The sequence below is a fragment of the Acomys minous genome, assembly GCF_964271855.1.
Source record: "Acomys minous genome assembly, chromosome: 1".
NCBI classification, from domain to species: domain Eukaryota; kingdom Metazoa; phylum Chordata; class Mammalia; order Rodentia; family Muridae; genus Acomys; species Acomys minous.
Genome location: NC_140483.1, coordinates 140,638,451 through 140,653,833, shown reverse-complemented (window position 1 = coordinate 140,653,833; position 15,383 = coordinate 140,638,451). Strand labels below are relative to the sequence as shown.

Genomic DNA, 15,383 nt, shown 5'->3' with positions numbered 1-15,383 from the left:
ATTAAGAGACCAAACTTCTGTAAAACAGGACTTTACAAAACATTTCTATAACAACACTCTATGATGTTTGTTATGACAGGGTCAGCCAAAGACATGTTTCTCTATAATGGAACCTTCTTTGGACTGCCAGCTCTTGAATAATGATGTGGAGACTTTTTATTAATATAAAAGCTAGCCAGGCTCAGTGGCGCACACCTTTAATTCTAGCACTTGGGAGGCAGAGGCAGGCAGATCGCTGTGAGTTCGAGGCCAGCCTGGTCTACAAAGCGAGTCCAGGACAGCCAAGGCTACACAGAGAAACCCTGTCTCGAAAAGCAAAAACAAAACAAAACAACATAATAAAAGCTTGGCATTAGCTTAAGCTTGTTCTCAGCTGGCTCATGTAACTTAAATTAACCTGTTGATAGTAATCTACACTCTGCCTTGTGGCTCATTACTTTCCCTCAGTGCCTGCACCTGCTTCTGTATCTGAGTCTGGCTGACAAATCCCCTACACCAGATTCCTTCCCAGGGTTCCTACCTATGCCAGATGTACCGCCTATCCCGGATGTTCCACCTATCCCGGATGTTCTACCTATCCCGGATGTACCGCCTATCCCGGATGTTCCACCTATCCCGGATGTACCGCCTATCCCGGATGTACCGCCTATCCTCTCCTGCTTTGCTATAGGCCATCCACCTCTTCATTAAACCAATCAGAAGGTGATGGAGAAGATGCTTATGAAACATGATGCATCCATAGGAATAATAATAGCAAAGTCTGGCCTGCACAGAAACCAGCATTTGAGCAATAAAAAGACAACCGTTGCACAGTTCATGGAAAGATCACCTCAGCCTTCTGTGTTGAGAGTGCTGACCAAAAGAAGAAATGGAAACCTTGACAAGTGAGAATGCTTCACCCACCCATGCTCTTTTTCAGAAATGAGAGAGAAAGAAAGAAAAACCAGCCCAGGCAAATAAAGCCAAGGGGGTTCAATATCACCGGGCCTGACTCACAGAGACCACTAACGGGACTTCCTTAATCTGAATTAAAAAGCTGCTGACTCATAACATGAACAAGAAGGTACAGACATCAGCAATGTAAGGAGTAGATGACTGCATTCAGAGTACAACAATGTCCTAAAAGTACATAACCAAGGGATGTTGTCTCTGTCGTACAAGTTAAAGATAAAATGATTAAAAGCAACAACAGCTACAGCCAACTCTTACAGGATATAAATCATTAAAATATATTACTTTTGATATTGACAATAGCATGATGAGTGACAGTGCAATGTTCTCTTATGTGATCAAAGATATTATTAACGTAAAACTGACTGTTGTAAGTATAAGATATTTTGTGTAAGCCCCATAGTAACTACAAAGCAAAATTTTCTAGCAGTTGGAAAATCAAAAGGAAAGAACTTAAAGCATTCCACCAAAGAAAACCATCACAGAGGGAACTAGTGATAGATAAGGGGAAAAAAACCCCACAAAGGATCTACAAAATAGTGAGAAAACAAATTATAAAATTATGCAAGTATGTCTTTATCAGTCACTATTCAGAGTACACATTGATTAAATTCTCTACTCAAAAGACAGACATTTCCAGCTACGATTGCAGCCTGGAAGTCGTCACTGTCTAGGCCAGTGAAGGAGAAATTCAGAATTAAAAACAAACTGTGAACTCAAGAGAAAGAGAGAGAGTGCTCTAGAAACCCAGGAGGGCAGCAGAAGGTCACCTGACAAGCACAGACAGATGGGTGGCACATCTTGTGACAGTTAATCTGCATGTCAGCTTGATTAGATTTCACATTAGCTAGGAGACAGACCTCAGGGAATATCCACAGGAGGTGTTTCCAGGAAGGTTAAATATGGAGGGAAAATCCTCTCTGACTGTGGTTGCACCATCTCATGGCCTAAGGTTCAGGACTAAAGAAACAGAAGGAAGAAAGCCAGTTCTCGTATCTCTCTACTTAGCTATGGACCCGTGCGACCAGCCACAAAAACTAAGCTGGACACAGTTTCACCTATACAGCTTCCTATATAGTTAGGGGAAAGCGGAAACCACTTCAGAAAAGTAAATCAGATGACAGGGAAATAATCCTAATCCAAGGAAAATCCTGTAGCCCTCACAAACTTCAAGCTTAGTTTTGGTTTCTGGTGAAACAGTAATTCTTTTGGTGGGATATGTCCATGGTGGAGAGAAATACCACTGCTACTGACAAGCCAATGAGTGCAGGCACAGGAAGTGTGCTTGGAGGCACAGGGAAGGAGAGCCCTCAGTGGCCAGGAGTCTATCTCTGCAACTGATAACCCTGGGGTTTGAGGGACCAATACTGTGACCAGCCCAGTGATAAACCGTTAAAGCCCTCTAGCTCCCATTTACCCCTATAGAGCCCAAGAACACAGGTGCTAAAGCCTGCTTGCTGTATATAGCTGTATCCTTCCAGTAGGATACTCAGAAGGTCTTAAAGTCACAGATACAGGTCCTCTTTCAGTATGGATTTGAATACTTTGGATGCTTTTCACATTCCAAAAATGCTTGGGAGATGTCACACAGCTGCAGAACATTGGCCAGGAATATAATCTGGGGCATCTCTGGAAGGTGGAAAAACTTGCCAAGCTTACATTCTGCATAGGTAAATGTGGTCCAAAGCCCCCAAGGAACCAAGAAGAGAAGGCACTTGAGTGAAGATGGCTCTGATAGACACTGGGCTTGGGCAGCATAAGCACAGCCTTAGGGAAGATAAGAGTACACATTCAACTGACACCTTACCTTAGCAGTCTTCAAGTTTAAGGAGTTCTAAAGAAGACACCCTAACACTTCATTCTCTTTTAACCCTTATGATGACAGGCCCCCTTGTCATCCCACTTATAGAAATACTTACATTCCATTATATTTAAACATATTTATATTTGTGTTTATATTTTTGTTTGCTTTCAAGTTTTTATCTATTTTTCTTTATGTATTTTCTTTTCACTGTAAGGAAACTCGTTTTACTTTTCTTAGTCTTTTCTCCATTTTCCTTCATTATATATCTTCCATTTTTTCCACTTTCTACTACATTTTCTGTGGTATCTTGACTTTACGTTATTGGCTTTCTTTTTAAATAGTTACTTGCACGTTTAACCTTTATTCCTCATCTTACATTTATCTCATTTTGGTTTAGAACTTTTTAAAAACTATCGATAAATCTTTTTATCCTCTTTGTTTCATTGAAACATTTTTTAAGCCTCTTTATCTTCGTCCCTTCTTAAATTTGGTCTCCCTTCCAATCTCTTCTTTTATTTAATCTTGTTTCATCTCTACTTCTCATCTCTAACTTTTTCTTTTTACCTCAAACATTTATTGCTTCTACAGCTAACTTTGACTTCATTTTACCATTTTCTGTTTTATGCCATTGGTTATATATTAGTGGGCTTTAATTGATTTCAACTTTATAACTATATCTTTTATGATTTTATGGTGGTTTGGTTGTAACAATTTGTTTTCTTTTGTCTGAGTGGTACTAGAGATACAGTCTCCAAGAGTACTAATTACAGCCCCCTCCTTTCTCTCCTCCCTGACACCCTCCTTCCCTCCCCTTTTCCTTAGAGAGGGGAGAGATCCTCCAGGGACATCAACTCACCCTGACACATCAAGTCGAAGCAGCAGGATTAAGCCCATCCCTTCTCTCTAAGGCAAAACAAGGCAGCCCCGTCACTCCAGTTATTAGGGGACACACATGAAGAATATACTGCACATCTGCTACATATGTGTAGGGGGTCTAGGTCCAGTCCATGCATGCTCTTCGGTTGGTGGTTCAGTCTCTGTGATTTCCCCATGGGCCCAGGTAAGTTGACTCTGTAGGTCTTCTTGTGGTGTCCTTGACTACCTCCAGGTCCCTCAATCCTTCTCCCCACTCTTCCACAAGACTCCCAGAGTGCCACCTATTGTTTGGCTGTGGGTCTCTGCATATGTTTCTGACAGCTGCTGAATAGAGCCTCTCAGAAGAACAGCTATGCCAGGCTCCTGTCCACAAGCATAGCAGAGAATCCTTAATAGTGTCAGGGGCTGGCTATCTCCCATAGGGTGGGTCTCAAGTTGTGCCAGTCATTGGTTGGACATTCCCCAAGGGATATTTTAACAAACTAAAAGTTACATATAACAAACTGAGCTAAAAAGGCCATAATTTTTTGTTGCAAAATTTAAAAAAGAAGAGAGATGATTCAAGTTAATAAAATTAAAGACAAAAGAGGAGTTATTACAACAGGCAGTAATTGAAAGAATCACAAGAACATGCTCTAAAAATCTATATTACACTAAATTGAAAAGTCTTAATAATATTGATGATTTTCTAAATATATGTAAGCTATGAAAATTTAATCAAGATGACACTGATAATTTAAGTAGAGTATAATTTTCAAGTGATATAGAGTTTTTAAACATCTCCCAACTAATAAAAACCTAGGATCAAAATGATTCAATACAAAATTATACCAGACCTTCAAAGAAGAACTAATACCACCAACCCTCAAATTATTTTGTAGAATAGAAAAAGAACAAACATTTCTAAATTCCCTTTGCAAAGTCAGTATTACCTGATATGGAATCAAAGACCCATCAAAAAAGGAAATTACAGACCAATATTTTGATGAATGAAGACAGAAAAATTCTCAATAAAATATTTGCAGACTAAATTCAAGAATACATCAAAAGACTATGCACCATGATCAAGTCAACCTAATTGCAGACATGAAGGATGGTAAAATACATGCAAATCAATAACCACAATCCAGAACATAAATAGACTGAGGACAGAAACTGCATGATCACCAGAAAACTGCATTACATTCAGAGAAAGTCTTTGACAAAACCCAACATATATTCATGATAAAGGTTCTGGAGAAAACAGGAAAAGAAGAGACATATCTCAACATAATAAAGGCAATATAAAAAGATACCTCACAGACAACATCCTCTTAAATGGAGGAAACTTCAAAATATCTCTACTAAAATCAAGAACAAGAAAAGGTTGTCTACCCTCCCCTCTCATGCCCAGCACAGTGCTTGATGCCTTTGCTAGAGCAATAAATCAATGAAGACCACCAAGGTGAACAAAAATGAAAGAAGTCAAAGTACTTTCACTAGCAGATGATATAGTTACATAACTAAAATAATCTAATGACACTTCCAGTAATATCCTTTTGTTAACAAATACATTCAGCAAAGTAGCAGGTTACAAAATCAACACACAAAAACCTGTACCTTTCCTATACACAAAAAAGGCAAACATGCTGAGAAAGAAATCAGGAAAATAGAACTTTTCACTATGTGTGTGTGTGTGCGTGCGTGCGTGCGTGCGTGCGTGTGTGTGTGTGTGTGTGTGTGTCCCCTCAAATATGCATAGAATTAATCTAACCATGAAAGTGAAGAATTTGTATAAGAAAACCTTCAATATACTCATGGATTGTGAGGACTAATATTGTGAAAGTAACAAGCATATTAAAAGCAATTGACAGATACAGTTCAGTTCTCATTAAAATTCCAGTACAATTTGCCAAAGAAATTGCAAGAAAAACAAAAAGACCAACCCATAATCTTAACCTTTATATAGAAGCACAAAATAACCCAGGATTGTCAAAACAATCCTGAACAACAACAACAACAACAACAGCAACAACAACAAAAGCTTAAGGTATCACCATTTCCATAAAAAAGCATGATCCTGGTGTAAAAGCAGACCTCTTATCCAATGGATTACAACTAGGGACCCAGTTATAAACTTACTTTCCTATAGCCAACAACACACATAAAAATGTCAACACTATACTTCAAAGGAAAAAAAAACCATCTTCAACAAGTGGTACTACTCAATCTGGTTGGCTCCATGTAAAACAATGGAACTCAATCCTTATCTCTCACCAGCACAAAAATAAAGTCCTAATAGATCAAGGACATCAGCATAAGATCTGATAGTCTGAATATGATAGAGGAGAAAGAAAATATTCTTGAAATCAACAAAACCAAGAGCTGGTTCTTTGAGAAAGTCAACAAGATAGACAGACCATTAGCCAAACTAACTAAAAGGCAGAGAGACAGTATTGAAATCAACAAAATCAGAAATGAAAAGGGAGACATAACAACAGACACTGAAGAAATACAAAGAATCATAAGATCCTACTTTGAAGGCATATATGCCACAAAATTTGAAAATCTAAGGGAAATGGATGATTTTCTTGATCAATTTCACTTGCCAAAGTTGAGTGAAGAACAGATAAACAAGCTAAATAGTCCCATTTCCCCTACAGAAATTGAAGTAATCATTGATAGTCTCCCAACCAAAAAAATCCCAGGGCCAGATGGCTTCAGTGCAGAATTCTACCAGACCTTCAAGGGCGAGCTAATACCGATACTCTTCAAGCTACTCCAAAAGATAGAAAGGGATGGAACATTACCAAACTCATTCTATGAGGCCATAGTCTCATTGATACCTAAACCTCACAAAGACTCAACAAAGAAAGAGAATTTCAGACCAATTTCTCTGATGAACATCGATGCAAAAATACTAAATAAAATACTTGCAAAACGAATACAAGAGCACATCAGAGATATCATTCATCATGACCAAGTAGGCTTCATTCCAGGCATGCAGGAATGGTTTAATATACGGAAATCCATCAATGTAATCCACCACATAAACAAAATGAAAATAAAAAACCACATGATCATCTCTTTGGATGCAGAGAAAGCATTTGATAAAATCCAACACCCATTCATGTTTAAAGTTTTAGAGAGATCAGGAATACAAGGCACTTTCCTCAACATAATAAAGGCTATATATAGGAAGCCAATAGCCAAAATCAAAGTAAATGGTGAGATACTTAAGGAAATTCCTCTAAAATCAGGAACAAGGCAAGGCTGCCCACTCTCTCCATATCTCTTCAATATAGTACTCGAAGTTCTAGCCAGAGCAATAAGACAACATAAGGAGATCAAGGGTATTCAAATGGGAAAGGAGGAAGTCAAATTATCCCTATTTGCAGATGATATGATAGTCTACATAAGTGACCCTCAAAATTCCACCAGAGAACTCCTACAGCTGATAAACACCTTCAGCAAATTGGCTGGATACAAAATTAACTCAAAAAAGTCTGTAGCCTTCCTATACACAAATGATAAGCTTGCAGAGGAAGAAATTAGGAAAACTACATCCTTCACATTAGCCACAAGCAATATAAAGTACTTAGGAGTTACTCTTACTAAGCAAGTGAAGGACCTGTTTGAAAAAAAATTCAAAACCCTAAAGAAAGAGATTGAAGATGACATGAGAAGATGGAAGGATCTACCTTGCTCACGGATAGGGAGAATTAACATAATAAAAATGGCTATCCTACCAAAAGCAATCTACAGATTCAATGCAATCCCTATCAAAATACCTACACAAATTTTTAAAGACATTGAAAGTTCAATTCTGAACTTCATATGGAAAAACAAAAAAACCAGAATAGCTAAAACAATCTTGTACAATAAAAGGTGCTCCGGAGGAGTCTCCGTACCTGATCTCAAACTGTACTATAAAGCAATAGTAATTAAAACAGCATGGTACTGGCACAGCAACAGGCTGGTTGATCAGTGGAATCGAATCGAAGACCCAGATATGAATCCACACACATATGGTCATTTGATTTTTGACAAAGAAGCCAAATCCATTCAATGGAAAAGGGATAGCATCTTCAACAAATGGTGCTGGTCTAACTGGATGTCTATGTGTAAAAAAATGCAACTGGACCCATATTTGTCACCTTGTACAAAACTCAAATCCAAGTGGATTAAAGACCTCAACATAAAACCAGAGACACTAAATCACTTAGAAGAAAAAAATGGGAAAGAGCCTGGAACATATTGGCACAGGAGACAACTTCCTGAACAGAACACCAACAGCCCAGGCATTAATGTCAACAATTAATAAATGGGACCACATGAGGCTGAGAAGCTTCTGTAAGGCAGGTGACACGGTAAAGAGAACAAAGCGACAGTCTACAGACTGGGAAAAGATCTTCACCAACCCCACATCTGACAAAGGTCTAATATCCAAAATATATAAAGAACTCAAGAAATTAAATACCACCAAACCAAATAACCCAATTGAGAAATGAGGCTTGGAACTAAACAGAGAATTCTCAACAGAGGAATATCAAATGGCTGAGAAACACTTAAAGAAATGCTCAACCTCCTTAATCATCAGGGAAATGCAAATCAAAACAACTCTGAGATTCCATCTTACACCCATCAGAATGGCTAAAATCAAAAATTCAAGAGACACCACATGCTGGCAAGGATGTGGGGAGAGAGGAACACTCCTTCATTGCTGGTGGGAATGCAAACTAGTACAACCACTTTGGAAATCTATCTGGTGCTATCTCAGAAAAATGGGAATAGGGCTTCCTCAAGACCCAGCTATTCCACTCCTTGGAATATACCCAGAAGATGCTCCAGCACACAGCAAGAAAATTTGCTCAACCATGTTCATAGCAGCCTTATTCATAATAGCCAGAACATGGAAACAGCCGAAGTGTCCCTCAATAGAAGAATGGATAAAGAAACTGTGGTACATATACACTATGGAATACTATTCAGCTATTAAAAACAAGGAATTCCCGAAATTTGTGGATAAATGGATTGAGCTAGAAATGATCATAATGAGTGAGTTAACCCAGAAGCAGAAAGACTCAAATGGTATATACTCACTTATATCTGCATATTAGCCCAAGGGGCATGTCCCACGAAAGCCTTCACTTACCAGGAAACTGCGACAGAGGAGAGGACATTCTAGTGGGACTCTAGATGAGAGAATCATGGGAGAAAGGCAAAGTAGAAGGATCCAGAGGGTCCTAGAAGCCTACAAGTAGAACATTATGATAGGCAGATTTGGGCACAGGGGTCCCGCTCAAACTAAGGCACCAGCCAAGGACAATACAGGTGGTAAACCTTAAGCCCCTACCCAGATCTAGCCAATGGACAGAACACTCTCCACAGTAGAGTGGAGAGTGGGATATTACTTTCTCACATACTCTGGTGCCTCACCTTTGACCATGTCCCCTGGACGGGGAGACCTGGTGGCAATCAGAGGAAGGACAGCAGGTTACCAAGAAGAGACTTGATACCCTATGATCATATAGAGGGGGAGGTAATCCCCCTCAGGAACAGTCATAGGGGAGGGGAATAAGGGGAAATTGGGAGGGAGGGAAGAATGGGAGGATACAAGGGATGGGATAACCATTGAGATGTAACAAAAATAAATAAATAAAGGAGGAAAAAAAAGAAAATATTCTTGAATTAATTGGCACAGGAAAGAGCTTTCTGACAGGACCCTGATAGTGTACATGTTAAGACCAACAACAAATGGGACCTTATGAATCTAACATGTTTCAGTACAGCAAAGAACATCATCACTCAAGTGAAGAGGAAACCTACAGAATGGGAGAAAAATCTTTGCCAGAAATACATCGGACAAAGGGTTAGTATATGCAATATATAAATAACTAAAAAAAAGTAAACATCAAGCAAGCAAGCAAACAAAACCAATTTAAAATGGAATTGGAGCTGAATGAAGAACTCTCAAAACAAAATACAAACAGTTGAGGAAAATTAAAAAAAATGTTCAACATCCTTAGCCATCAAGGGAATTTAGATTAAAAAATTAGAAAGTTGAGATTTCATCTTACTCCAGTGAGAATATCTAAGATTTAAAAAAACGATAATGTAATTGCTGATACAGACATGAGGGAAAGGGAATACTGATCCATTGTTGGTGAGAGTAAAACCTGGTTCAGCCACTATGAGCACCACTCTGGACATTGCCCAAAAAAGATGAAAATATATCTATGACATGATCAAATTATTTCATACTTGAGCATATTACCAAAGAACTCTATGTCTTACTACCGAGATACGTGCTTCTTCATGCTCACTGATGTCCTATTTATAATAGCCAGGGAATACAGCTATGTTAGATGTCCATTAACTGAGAAATGGATAACAAAATGTAGTATATTTAGACAATGGGATATTATTCAGCTGTCAAGATAAAATTATGAAATTCTCAGATAAATGAATGCCTATATCTCAGGTCCAGAAAGACAAAGGCAAATATCAACATTCACTCTAACTTCTAGCTGTTAGCTTTGAATCTATCTATCTATCTATCTACACACACACACACACACACACACACACACACACACACACACACACACACATATATATATATATATACGCACATATATCTATTTCACTTGGAAATCTCAAAAAGGTGAGAAAATTACTAAGGAGCTATTGGGAGAGGCTTTGAAGGGAGGTGAGATAGAATGCACTGGTATAAAGGATAATGATGCAACAGGAAGTGATAGATTGTGATGAGAAGGGAGGACAAGGCAGAAGAGGGAAACTGAGGAGGACAAATAACATTAAACATTAAAGACTTTTCTAATAGTCATATGGAAACCTAACACTGTAGAAACTTCCTAAAATATATCTAAACACACAGAGTTGAAGTGGATTATCTCATTTAGAGTAATTATGCTCGCATTAGACACCAGAGGCTTACAAATAAAATGCCTAGTTTGAGGAATGGGTTTGCTTCTTTTAGAGTCCTTGGCCAGCGAGGTCTCAAAGACCCTTCAAACTTTACAACCTATTGCTGGCGTTCTTGGTTACGCTCTAGAAATGGATGGTAAGACTCTATTGCTGAAGCCACTATATACTTCAGTCATGGAGAAATCAAATTGGTACTGACATGGAAGGGTCATCCTTACTTGCTAGTTTTCATTGTGCTAGAAGGTGATGTACATGTTTCCAAAAGAGACCATTAGTCATCAGTCCTACCCAGCTGTGAACCCTGGGAGCTAAGGTAATGACTGGCTGGCCAAGACCTGTCCACTGGTGCAGTAGTGACATGAACTTCATGGGAGTATCCAACCACTTTCTGGTTGTCTTTAAGGACCACTCCACAAGATGGCACCCATATATGGCACCGTGATCAGGGCAAGAACCTATTTACAGTTCATAGTCCCTGCTATAAAAGTCTACTAATATTTTGCTCCTAAGTGGATAAAGTACTAAACCAAGTCCTAAGGACTTATCAGCATGTTAAAAAAAAAAAACAAAAAAAACAAGGTTCTCATTTCAGCAGCACAAATACCCATAGATCAGTGCCTTACTCAGCCACTATCAAAGGCGCTTCCTTCTGCAGAGGCCCAGAGCCAGACGCCATGCAAAGAGTTAGAGACCTTGGGACATTCAGCTCCACATAGGATCTCTCCATCAAATCTCTTCCTTCAGGGCTCAGGGAAGGAGGCAGATAAGAGTGTAAGAGTGAGAGAGGATGGAGGACACTGAGAAAAGAAGGCCATTTAAACCAACAGGATTCACACACATGCCAGCTCTCAGAGACCGAGGCAGCACGCACAGGGCCCTCACAAGTCGGCCCCACATGGGGCCCTACAGCTGAAAGGAGAAGTGGGCACATGCTCCTACTCCTAACCCAAAAGCAATCTTCAATTGATAACTACTGGCAAATGAAAAGTTAGTTTTCTCCAGGGAGTCTACCTGGGGAAGCAAACTACTCAAGGGTAGGCTTCATGCCCAATGGTAGATGCCAATAGAAGTTGAACTCAACAGCATCTTTGGAGGTTCTTTGTCAAATAATATCATGCTAAGGCTTTGTTCTTTTCACTGTAAAATTTTCTAAAATTCTGTTTTTAGAATTTTATATATATATATATAATTCATTTCTCTCTTTTTTAATACTACATGACCTTTGCATATTTTATGGCTTTCATACTATATGCATATGATATATTTCATGTTTCTATGGACTTCCTGAAGGTGTGAACAAGTAGGTCTTTGATTCTTGTGCCTTTTCTTGGGTTCTTTTCTTTCCGTTTTATCTTATTTCAACGTGTTATTTGTTGTTTTACCATTTCATTGTTATATTATACTGTAATACATTCCCTTAGAATCCTGCTTGTGTCCTTTCATTTCTTTCTTTCTTTCTTTTAGATACTTTTAATTTATTACACATGTATAAAACAAACTACATACAACAGGGAGAACCATGTGACAATCATGAGAATAATGAGTTCTATACATGTTACATTCATAGTGACTTGGCCATCTGCATTCATCTAGTTTGAAGTAAAGGTGTATCTGGATGGGGGGAGGTGGTTGTGAGGAACTGGGAGTAGATGGAGGGCAAACAATGATCAGGATATGTTAGGGTTTCTATTACTGAATATATATATATATATTCATAATTCATATATATATTTAAACCCATCATGACAAAAAAAGCAATTTTTGGAGGAAAGGGTTCATTCAGCTTACACTTCCTCATTGCTGTTCACCACCAAAGGAAGTCAAGGCTGGAGCTGATGTAGAGGTCATGGAGGGGTGCTGCTCACTGGCTTGCTTCACATGGCATGCTCAGCCTGCCTTCTGACAGAATCCAGGACCACTAGCCCATGAGCTGGACACCCCTCCATCCATCACTAATTGAGCATTGGCTGAACTCAGGGTACTGCTCCAGGGACCCTCCAGGCTTCTAGCAGCAGATTAGGAGTGCTGAGGCATCAGCCTCATGGATTGAATTCCTATTCTGTTCTCATCCTCTCTGGTGTGTAGAGAGCTGATATTGGACTACCCAGCTTGTATCACACACACACACACACACACACACACACACACACACACACACACACTGCAGTATGTGTTTGTTCTATTGGTTCCTTTCCTCTAGAGAACCCAGACCAATATAGAAATAGCCATTTCCTTGGTGATGTTTATTTATTTTTTCTCCTTTGTGTCATAGTGAGCCATGTAGTGGCACCTGGGCATTTCATATCATGTAATATTTCTAGCTGGCTTCCCCCCCCTGCACCCCCCTCCCCGGCTCAGTTTACCAAGTCAATCAATTATGTCTCTGTCATCCAAGTATGTTGTTACCCTCCACTCTAAGGAACCAACACTCTAAGAATGAAGTTCTAATAGTGCTCACGCCTTTGAACATCTGATCTGGTTTGTCTTTTGTGTGTGGAGTGAGTGGCTGCACGGATATTTGCGGCATATGTGCCAAATGGAGGCCAGAGGTTGAGACCAGTGTCTTCTTCAGTCTCTCTCCACCTCAAAATTTCAAAACAGGGTTTCTCACTAGACCTGGACCTCACTGACTGCTGGACGGGCCAGCAAACACTGGAGATTTTTCTGCCTCTTTTCCCTTGTGCTGGGTTTATAGCTTCCAGTCACTGTGCACCCCTCTTCTCTTGGGTGGGTGCTGGGGATCTGAGCTCAGCCGCTTATGCTTTTGTGTCAAGCATTTTACAAATTGAACTATCTGCCCTGTCCTTTCAAAGGATGTTTCTGAGCAGATAAGAATCCAAATTATATTAAAAAGTACGTTTTATATGTTATTACTAGACTATGTGTGGAGATAATTAAGCTATTAAAAGAAAACTTCCTTAGAAGCTGATAATCTTGCTTCTCAAATCCTCAGCTTGTTAACGAAAGAAGAAGAAAGCAGCTAAGACATGACAGTGAATGCACTGGGCTTGATCCCCGGCAACCCCAGAAAAAATACAGGAAAAAAAAATCCTCTCTGTACACCTAGAACTGTAGATTCTATGAAGATGTTAAGGTTAAAAGATGAGGAAAAATCTAAACAAAAGCAGTATTTTCCTAGCCCTGAAGACATATTAAAAGCTATAGTATAAAACAAGGACTTTAAATGTCAACAGACAGAAATACAATGTGACAGTTTGAAAGTGACAACATTTACATGTTGTGGAGATTTGAATGAGAATGCCCTCTCCCCATCGGCTCATGTTTTTTAATATATTTGGTCCTCAGTTGGTGGAACTGTTTGGTGAGGATTAGGAGGTGTGGACTTGTTGGAGGAAGTGTGCCACCTGGGGTGAGCTTTGAGGTTTCTAAGAGTCTAGATCTTCCCTGTTAGCCCTCTTTCTGCATCCAGCTTGCTTGAGGTGTAAGATCTCAGCCCTTCTTGCCACCATGCCTTTGCTCGTCCATCATGGACTCTAACCCTCTAACACTGTAAGCCTAATTAAACCTTTCCTTCTTTCTTTCTCCTCTCTAGAGTTTTATTCAGTCAGTCTCTGTGTCTAGAAGAAGGTGTTAGGCCTCTTGGTGGTGAAGCGCGGCTTGTGCTAGCGCTGCAACTCATGGTGGGGCAGTTGGAACTTGATCTTGGAGTCGTGGAACTGCTCAACAGCTGGCCGGCCGCACTTGCCAGCTGCAATCTCTTCCACCTTCATGATCTGGATGGAGTGCGCACGGGCACAGAGCCGGACACCCATGTCGCCGTAGCACTATGAGACGGCACCAGCTGGTTAGGACCCATTACTCTCAGTACATGTTGTGTGCGCCACTGCGGAAGTTGTAGCGCAGCCAAATGCCGAAGTTCTTTACACAAAGCGGTGACTTCTCAAACACCTGCCCGCAGTACACTATCTCCCTGATGACGTCTTCATCTTCTTCAGCTGTGACAGGAAGTACCAGAAGTGGGACTTTGGCCACCACACGTGCATTTGGTACAGTGGTGGCATATGGCACTTTGGGGTGGGCAAGCAAGGCCCCACCACCCTGTGCTCCTGAAGTGTGCCCGATGCCTTCATGGCGGTCCATCCTGCTTTGCTGCCATAAACCTTTCCTTTTTATAAGTTACCTTAGTCTTCTAAGACCCTCTGGATCCTTCTATAGAAGAACATCATAACGGATGGATCAGGGCCCAGGGGGGTCTGCTCAAAATATTGCACTAACCAAGGACAATACAAGTAGTAAACATCAAACCCCTACTCTAATCTAGCCAATGGACAGGACATTCTCCACAGTTATGTGAAGAACGGGGACGAACTCTGACATGAACTCTGGTGCCCCATATTTGAGGCCTGGTGGCACTCAAAGAAAGAATAAGCAGGCTACCAAGATGAGACTTGATAGCCTATGACCATAAAGTGGGGAAGGTGGTCCCCCTTCTGTCATAGACCTAGGGGAGAGGAATAGGGTGAAAGCGGGAGGGAGGGAGGAATGGCCTCCCATACAAGTGATGGGATAATAATTGAGTTGCAATCTGAATAAATTAGTTAAATTTTTAAAAATGGAAAAAAATAAGTTACTTTAGTCACATATGTTGTCAATGTTGGCATCCAGACCAATCCAAAACTCTCAGGTCCTTGCCCAGGGGAAGACCTGGCATGGTAGGCTTTGAAGTAAGGGCCAGGGACTCTAAGGAGTTAAGGTTTCTGTTTCTGGGGACCTGACTCCCCCAGCCTCACCTTGAATAAACTGAAGTTGTCAGTCCCAAACCTGTTGTGTGCTTGGTCTGTGACACACTGGAGACATACTC

The 15,383-nt window shown here is 40.1% G+C and overlaps 1 pseudogene across 1 annotated transcript; it reads right to left on the bottom strand.

The window, feature by feature from the left end:
• Positions 1-14,099: 14,099 nt before the first annotated feature.
• On the bottom strand, positions 14,100-14,652 carry LOC311605489 (large ribosomal subunit protein eL20-like; annotated as a pseudogene). Its single transcript has one exon. The product of its transcript is annotated as a large ribosomal subunit protein eL20-like (transcript).
• Positions 14,653-15,383: the final 731 nt, after the last annotated feature.